We start from the raw sequence: 9,934 nt of genomic DNA on the forward strand, positions 1-9,934 counted from the left end.
TCCCCAAAATTATTATTTTATTTTATTCTTGACGTATTTCGAAGATTTGATTGGAACTAGTTCTTTATTTCTCCAAATTTAAGAAAACGAAGTGAGGGGTACATTAGTCATTTCTAATTCTCTCGACCTTTTTGGTCAACTCTTGAATTGGTTAGGTAGAGTTCGATTCCATGAGCGCGTAGGCGCAAACAGATCTTATTTCCAAGTCCGAACGGAGAAGTTAGAGTCGTTTGAAGTTGATGGCATTTTGGTTATATTACCAAAATGCTATAAATTGGGGGGATTTCAGAAAATGGGAAGGGGGAAACGGCACAAAACCATTTTAGGGGGAAATTTGACCCATTAACCCACCAAACTTGACCCGCTTGTATCTTTTTCATCCGACTCCGTTTTGGATGATTTTGGTGTCCCTGGAAAGCTCTTGACGAGCTCTACATCTCTGTGATTTTATATTTTCCCATTTCTTTTTCCATCCGTGCAGTTCGAGGTCGCAAAGTCCACGACCTTGCTGGCGGATTTATCATCTTTCCGGCGATTCCGGCAACGATTTCCTTCGAATGAGGTATGAAACTTCATCTACTCTTCATAATCTTCAAGTGGGTATGCTTAGTTTGTGCTTTCGTATTCATTTTAGAGTTGGGTGTTTAGAACACCTAGAAATCCGGTTTTCTCCGGTGAAATTGGACTGTTTCCGGTTAGAATTTATCGCCGGCCTAGTTGTGAAAAGTGTTTCCCTTATTGAGCTCTAGCTACCACGTAAATTTGAGCTCATCTAGTTAATGTTGAAATTCGGGGTTTGTAAACCCTCCATCTTGGCTTCCACCGCGTGTGGCAGTGCGTGGGATCGTTCCCGAGTGTTGTCTAGGTTTTAAATACCTTCTAGTGACCATGTGAACCTATGTCTAGCTTGGTTTCCAAAGATTCAATTTTTGGGTGTGTAGATCAAATTTCTTGATCAAGGGTTTGGTTCAAATGTCAATTTGTTAATTTTGAGTCATGTTAGTTTTGGATGTTGTATACATGACTTCTGGACTACCGGGAAGTATTTTGGGATGTGTTATATGAATTGGAAGTGGGTTGTTACGTAAGTTGTAGAAAATTGATTTCTTTGCAAAGAAAACTCAAGTTTCGGGTAGCCTTCTTTGGCTCTTAATTTCTAGGCCTTTATGTGCTCCTTTGGAGAAAATTTTTAGTGTGTTGAAAGTACATATGCTCATGATCGTAACCCAATTGTTTTCACTCAATTTCGTTGAGTTTTGGTTGATCAAAACCTTCTTTAAGTTTGGGTCGCGGGCTGCCAAACAGCAGCAGAAAATTGGGTTTCCAATTTCAAGACTCCGTTTTTCCTTTTGGCATAACTTCCAATTTAGAGCTCCGTTTTCTACAAACTTTGTATGCTTTTAAAGTACAGAACACAAGCTTCAAAACCCATATAATATCACATGATTTGGTTTAGTTTGGAATGTCCCAAAGGGAGCCTAAACTTGGTCTAATAGTGCTGTTTCTGCAGATTTTGTGGAGAAGTAGAGTACTTTTTTTTTTTGCCACACCTATTTTCTTTTCCAGTTTCCCTTCTAATCTTCTTTACTACTAATTGAGTGATATTATTTGAGTGGTAGATCCCATAATCAGTTTACTTTCTTTAGATAATATTAATTTTGTTCCTTTGAAGAGCCTAATCGGAACACAAAAGTACAATCAAGAGTATAAATGCAAGTAGCACACATTACTAACCAAACTAAGCTATTAAAATGTGATTTCTTTTATAATTGGCCATCGATCTATTTTTATTAAATGTGGTTTGATTATGGATGGGTAATATTGTGGAAAAGTGATTCGAATTGCATATTGAAATGTGAATTATATATATACATACGCCATAGACCCATGTTAATTAAATGTGAATTCTATTGAAGTGTTATTTTATTTGTGGCCAGTGATCTATTTTCAGTAAGTATGATTTGACTTGTGGATTGGAAATATGGTTTGTATTGTATGATTGGATTGATGTGATGAAATGCGAGAGCTAGTAGTGGACCTTTAATCCATTGTTATGGGGTTTGTTGCTTCGAAACATGTTTCAACCCTCGTGTCATTATTCATTCTCGTTTCATTGAGTCTTTGTACCTTGAGTAACTTGATCCATGTCTTGTTTTATCGATTGGTGTTACACATTCTACTCCGCGATTTCGTTGAGTGATGGTCCGAAATCGTATCCTGGTTTGGATTCCGTTGAGTGATGGTCTGGAATCCATCTTACTCCACTCCGCGATTCCGTTGAGTGACGGTCCGGAATCGTATCTTGGTTTAGGTTCCGTTGAGTGATGGTCCGGAATCCCTCTTACTCCGCGATCCCGTTGAGTGATGGTCCGGGATTGCATCCACCTTAGTTCATGGAGTTTAGTTTGAGATGGTTGCAAAGTGTAGGTTTTGGATGAACAGTGTCGCCTAATTCTACTTTCATTGTGTGTATGTGAATATGGGTGTGAGATGTTATGGTCGTTTAAAATGAACTTTTGGATGTCTGGGTGCCTCCCTCGGAGTTTTCAAAAGTTTGGTATTGATTTCCTATGAAAGATTTATATTCAAGGTTTATAAATTATGATTGATGGCTGGTTTTATTATTGTATCACATGCTTATTTTATTGTCCCTCACCCGAGAGTCTCAGCTTATCTGAGTGCCTGAATTACCAGTGCACCAATTCCATAATATTGGCATTGACTTTACATATGACAGGTTTGGGTGGATTATGAGAAACTGCTTGATATTTTGGTTCCGTTGAGTGGTCCGGAACCCAATGTTGTTGGATTCCGTTGAGTGGTCCGGAATCCTTGCTCTTGTTCATTCCGTAAGGTGATTTAGAATCCTAAATTCGAGTAGATGGGAATTACCCACAATAGATATTGTGAAAATAAATTAGAATTACCATGTTATTATTCTTAACCCAAATTGGGAATTATGTAGAGTTCTTTAATTAAATTCGTGAAATGATATGTTACCTCATTGATTGATTAACGTAATTCAATGTTAATATTGTACTTTGTGATTACTTGATATGTTACAAGCTATGTATTGAAATATAATGTTGGAAGTATAGTGATTAGTATGATGAAGTGAAATGTGATGTAACTTGGGTATTGGAAATGGTTATGACACATGATTGTAATGCATATTGAATTGCTTGGGAGATGTGAGGTCTAGTAAATGACCGATGACCCACTGTGATGTGGATTTTACTCAAATATTACTTCGTTTCGTTGAGTTTCGTGAATTGGGTAACTTGAATCATGTCTTGTTCCTTCGACCCGTTGTTATGTTTCTTGGACTTCCGTTCAATTCGGTTGGGTGGATTGGAACTGAGTTCTGTTTGTATTCCGTTGAGTGATGGTCCGGAATCCCCTTTGGAGCCTTGGTCCGTTGTGCGATCCAAAATCCCCTTTTCCAAAGATGTAGTCTTCAACTGAATTGTGTTGCTCTAGCCTTGCGTTTCGACTTGTTGTATGTGTTATTGATGTTGTGATGGTTGATATTATTGATTGATGTGATCATGGAATGACGTTGGATATGAGTGGAGTTATCATGAGTATTTTAGTTGATTAATGTTTCTAGAGATTAATATGTTCTTTGTTAATTCTTAAATATGTTACTCGCTATGAAACGCGAATTTATGTGGAAAACGTGAGGAATTTATGTGAGGGTTGAAGTGGGATATGTTAATCGTCATGTGGGATTGTTATGTTGGATACCATGGTTATTGTTATGACTAGACTTGTTGATGAATGTGGCTAGAGAATGGTATTATACATCGTTGGTTCTTTGAAATGATATATGTTGTGAATTGCGGTATCATGTTGTGACATAATGGCCTATATATTGATGGAGGGGAAATCATGATTTTCAGATGGGTTGTTATGTAACCCTGAGTCTAGTATTTTCATGCTTGTCAAGTTCTATTGACTGATTGAGAAATGTTATACCTTTCGACTTAATCGGACTGTGTTATGTGTCAATTATTGTGCATGACGAACTACGAATGGCTTGATCCCTGTCTAGGGTACGTAGGCAGTCTAACAGGGAGGTTAGATGCAGCCATAAAGCATACGAAAATAACTATGTGGTTCGATTATTGGGTTGTGCTTGGCCATATCCCGGAGGTGGAATATGATAGATACGGATTTTTGTTGACGCCACGTGTCAATTCTGGACGTATGTCGGGATTGGGGCGTGACAAAGTGACTACTAAATAACTTATTTATATATTTGATTTGTAAAAGTTTAGGGAAAATGAAAGCTACTTCATCCCAAGGTCAAGCATACCACAAGACTCCTATTTACAAAAGGGGTTCTTAGGCTATTTTTGGTTTTTACAGATTGTCCACCAATAAGAGTTGCTTGCAATGAAACTCAAACCAAGACCTTACAACTCAACTAATTCTCGTTGAAAAGTACAATTATATTTTAGCAATCTTTTAACTAATTTAAACTAAATTATTAAGTCAAAAACTCCATGCAATAAACACTTTGTTTTAATCAAATTAGTTATATACGATAATATAATGTCTATTTATATCATTGATTCTAAGATTTGATAAAGAGAATATGTCACGCCCCAATTCCGACATACGTCTAGGATCGACACGTGATGTCACTAAATACCCATATCTCTAACTTACCCCGCCTCTGGGATAAGGCAAAGCATAACTCAAAAATTGAATCGCATAACAATTTTTCATATACTTTATGGCTGCATCTAACCCCTTGTTAGACTGCCTACGTACGCTCGATAAGGATCAAGCCATTCGTAGTTCACCATTCACCACATTCCAACGTTTATCACAGTACGTTCCAACAAAGCATTCCCTCCCCCCCCCCCCCCCCCCCAAAAAAAAAATCAACTATTGAAACTTGACAAGCATGAATTACTAGATTCAAGACTACGTAATAATCCTTATGACCTTCAAGATTTTCATTTCACCAATCATATAATCACTATGTTTTCAACATAATATCGCAATTCATAGCATGTAATATATCAAAGAATCAACAAAGTACAATATTATCCTCTAGTCACATTGATCACTAATCTAATCGTATTAATAACAATCATATCCAACATAATTCCACAATCACTTCAAGTAACCAATTCCATGAATCAAGGTGGTACAATATTAAAATTTAATTACGTTAATCAGTCAACAAGATCACATATCAATGCAAAAAATTTAATAAAGGAATTCTACATAATTCCATGTTTGGATTCCAAGTAATCACATGATAAGTCTAATTTATATTCACAAGGTAGGTAATTCCAATTTACTTGAATCCAGGATTCTAGTCTAACTTATGGTATCGAACAAGAGTAAGGATTCCGGACCACTCAACGGAATCCAACCAAGTACAACTAATCCTTATCATCCCTAGAATGCGTATGCTTCCCCAACGCGGATATACCAAGCAAAACCATATGCATAGTCTACTAACATAGGCAGTGATCACCCAACACAGATATACCAAGCATGATCACTCCTAGAATACGTATGGTCCCCCAACGCGGATATACCAAGCAGGACTGTATCCTATAACTCTAGGTAGTGATCACCCAATGCGGATATACCAAGTATGATCACTTTTAGAATGCGTATGGTCCCCCAATGCGGATATACCAAGCAGGACCATAAGCGTAGTCTAATCGTGCAAGCAGTGATCACCCAACGTGGATATACCAAGTATGATCACCCTTGAATACGTATGGTCCCCCAACGCGGATATACCAAGCAGGACCATCCATATACCTCTGCTACATAGTGCAGATAGATCAACACCCAATCCACTTACTCGTATCTCAACCTCTATGATTTACATCGTAATCACTTGCACCATCAATTCCTCATGATCACTAACTACCATGTGTACACAAACCTATACGATCTACAGAACACTTCTACTAGGATGTTAGGCTCACAATATCGTAACATTTATCATACTTATAATTTACATTACTAAAAAGATAATTAGCCACATATATATCACAATCATCATCAGTACACAAACGAAATCATGTTTAATAAATATAGGTCCATGGCAAAATATATAAAAATCACGTTTCAATAGAAATCACATTTATAAGACCAATTCATATTCACAAATGATACTAATATAAGAAATTAAGATAATAACCATATCACATAATTCAAGTCACTCTCTAACCAATGTAGGCCCACTAGACTTCACTTAGTCTCCCATAGTACTAATTTTAGCATTTAGAATGTTTCAAGACTTTTTGACCAAAAGTCTGCTCTCGGTCAACGGTAGGGTTCACAATTCTACCTAATTCGATCCGGAAGATTCGCACATTGGATTTCGGATCCGTAACTTTCTAAAATCAACATTATGCTTCAAAAACAATATACTAAAATTTCGTCATGATTAACGGTCAGATATTCGCCAATTACAAATTCAAGTGGCGGCCAACGTTTGATTTTACAAACTTAGAAATTCAATTCGGGAAGATCTGTATGTCGGATCCCCGATCCGTAAGTTTCTATGGTCCTAAAATATTATGTATTATAAGGTATTAAAGTTTGGTAATGATCCAATGGTCGGGTTGTCGATTCAAATTTTGATCAAGTGATGTATCATAATGAAACTAGGTTCAAACAATCAAACCACTTCATACGGATATCAATTATGAATTCAAGGCATCTAATTGGACTTAGAAAGACATCGTCGGCCCACTAGCCATGCGCCGCCATGAGTGGCGGTCGGCTGCCCCGACTCGGCGGAAAATTCAACTATTTCAAAAAATTACCAAATTTTACAGGCAAATAGATCTCAGTGATTGGAATAAGTTTCATACATGCGGCCAAGTCCAATTTGACCCGGAAAAGCTCCATTTGCCCTCGAACCCGTCAGAAAATCTAGAAATGGGTGTTCCTCGATTCATCGCCAAAATGAACTCCGACACCTCATCCAATGCTTGGGCCTTGCTCCAGGGGTTGAGGGGAGTCTATTGGTGATGGTGATTGGCAGTAATCGTTGTCGAAATCACTGTAACATGAGAAAACTCGCCGGAAAACCCCCAGTAATTTGTGGCTTCAAACTAGAAAAATGGAAAAGAAAAATGGAAATCTAACACTACAGGGATGTAGGACTCATCAAGAGATTTCCATGGATACCAAGATCACCAAAAACGGAAATTGGATGAAGGAGATATGGCCTAGTCAAAAATGATCGTTCATGGGTCAAAAATGACCTAACTCGGGTCTCTCTCCTTTCCCCTCCTTACTCTCCCTTCTGATTGGGCTGCTCCTCCCCTTTTCTCTCTTGCATTCTCTCCTTTCTCCCCTCTGTTGCCACTTGGCAGCTTCTAAACATTTATTTATTTATTTCCCAACAACTAAAACGTCTCTAATTTCTTTGTTATAACACCATTTCACGAACGGTTTTCACCTACGCGTTCGTGAGATCGAGCTATATTCGAAAATATAAATTATGACCTCGAAAAGTTCTACGGAATTTAAATAATTAATTTTGAAACTTCAACCCTCATAACTAGTTTAATTAAAACCTAAATTCAAATAAATTAATATAAATTCTCGAAAAATAATATAAAATCTCAATAATACAAATACTTTAATTTATAACAGTGAAATCTAGGAACGGGATTTCACATAATATTTTCAAGATGTGCATAAACATAAAACATACACACATTGCTCTAACTAAATTAACTAAGAACAATTCTGCAAGAAAATGGAAGATATGTGTTTTGTGACATTTATTTCGTAGATTCTATGAAGGATAAGAAAATGTTGTTGAAGAAAAGAAATGTAAAATGGGCGATAAGAAGACGAATACAACACAATGATACAATTGCAGCTTCCAGAAAGTGCCCTTTTGGTAGCCACTAAGGCCAAAAACCCATCACAATAATTGAATAACCAATGTCTTATCTTCTTATATATAAAGCCAAGCCCACCAATGAAATTTATGGGATCACAAGCTTCACAAAAAATAATTGGACAGAAATGCTCCTCAAAGAAAAAAATTCAAAAGCAACACAAAATAATACATTAAAAATGGTAGGGGTATAATTAGTATCTCACAATAGGATAGCAATAATGTGATTCAATCAGTTGTTCATTAAATATTATTTTCTCTATTTTTTTAAACATATTCAAAACATTTTAAGAAGCATGTAATGCTGGTTATAAAAAGGTCTTTCGCACGCGCATAATAATGTAATTGAATTAGTTGTCAAATGATTTTTTTTTTGAACAAACGATATTATCTATACTAAGGAGGAGGGGGCGGGCTTAGCCTCACAATAAGCTAGCAATAATTGACATCAGTTGTTTATTAAATATTATTTTCTCTATTCTTAATGTAAATTCAATAGAGATCGATTTTATTATGTGTATTCAGCTACTTTAATTGATTATTTATTCACTTCAAATATTTGACTTTCTTTTTGTCAATTTACGCATATAAATACATTTAAAACGTGTAAGTCGCGCGTAACACGCCGTGATTAAAAAAATGTCTTCCCCACATGTGTGTGAACGCGCATGAAGGCTAGTTAGAAAGTAAAACACATTACTGTGGCGCTTCTGAAACTTGAATGTGACAAATATGACAGAGACAATACGGATGTGTGACTTAGATATCAGGTTGGAGGGAAATGGACTGAAGTACAAGGGTTAAGGCAAAGAGATATGTGAGAGTACAAAGGTTAAGGCAAATAGACATGTGAGAGGTTTTAAGTTTGATGTCAAATTATTATGATACATATTTTATTGCGTTTTTTAGGTGATATTTTTCAATGTACTAAAAACACAGCTCGGTATACCAAATGTCATCACGCAAATGGTTGGAAACTTAAAAAGAAAAATTCAACTACTTGTATGATGCCACTTGATGTACCAAATTATATTTCAACACACGAAAAAGTTGTCGCTCTCCTAGTTCAGATCTACTACTCTTTATTTTAAACAATCGTTGTATTCACTAAAAGATAAAAAGACATGCTAATATTTTGGTCCCAATAAGCAAGAACCATACCATCTACTTGGAAATATCAAGCAAGCGTCCCGCTGGAAATAAAATGTAAAGGCAAATATTATATCAACGAAACAAAAGAAGGTATTGCAATACATTTGGTGATTAGGTGACCTAACAACAAAAAATATATAAAAAAATAACGAGTCAATAATTTAAACACTGAACTAAATGATCCTTACGAAGATATGGGCTGTTGAAGAGTTGGATCATCACCTTCCTTAACTATATCAAACAACATGTGCACCTACCATGTGCACCTACAAATACATGGGAGCCAGTCAACGGCTCTTGCACTCCGGAAGCCCATGGTTTGTGATTCAGAAAGACATTATCAACAAAGCTGTCTACATTCGACTCTTTCAAGCTCCTTTGATCAACAAACAAAAACAACTTCAGAATCACAAAAAGGGATTTACAGGCAATGAATCAGTCGTAAATTGAGCCATTAAATTCAATTTCTAGAACTAATTTTAGAAGCTAACACATATCTAATCATCTATTTAGTTCAATATATTCAGCACAATCTCGTAATCAAAAGAGAAGTCGAAACAAAAATTACTTCAGTCTAAACTAGGAAAATAAAATTGCACTGCTCATGTTGGTTATGGAATGGGCCCTCGATTATGAATTAATTTTGGTTTGCCATTGTGTGTTTGTGTGGGCCGTGCTGGGTTGGGCTGCTGCATTTGGGACCAGGGTGCAGCTCTCACGCGTTTTGGGCTAGGTTTCATCGAAAGATCAGATGACTCCTTTGCCCCCTTCAGTCCTAATCCAACGGCCACCATTTGGGGCGTTTGTGTTCTGCAATTCGGTGGGAGGCTCATCAAGGAGATTGTACAGAAAGGCAGAAGATCTTGTAGAGCATAAAATTAA

This window comes from the organism of the source record quoted next, unplaced genomic scaffold (genome assembly GCF_019419815.1).
Source record: "Pyrus x bretschneideri cultivar Hongxiangsu unplaced genomic scaffold, Pyrus_bretschneideri_v1 Contig12, whole genome shotgun sequence".
Lineage (NCBI taxonomy): Eukaryota > Viridiplantae > Streptophyta > Magnoliopsida > Rosales > Rosaceae > Pyrus > Pyrus x bretschneideri.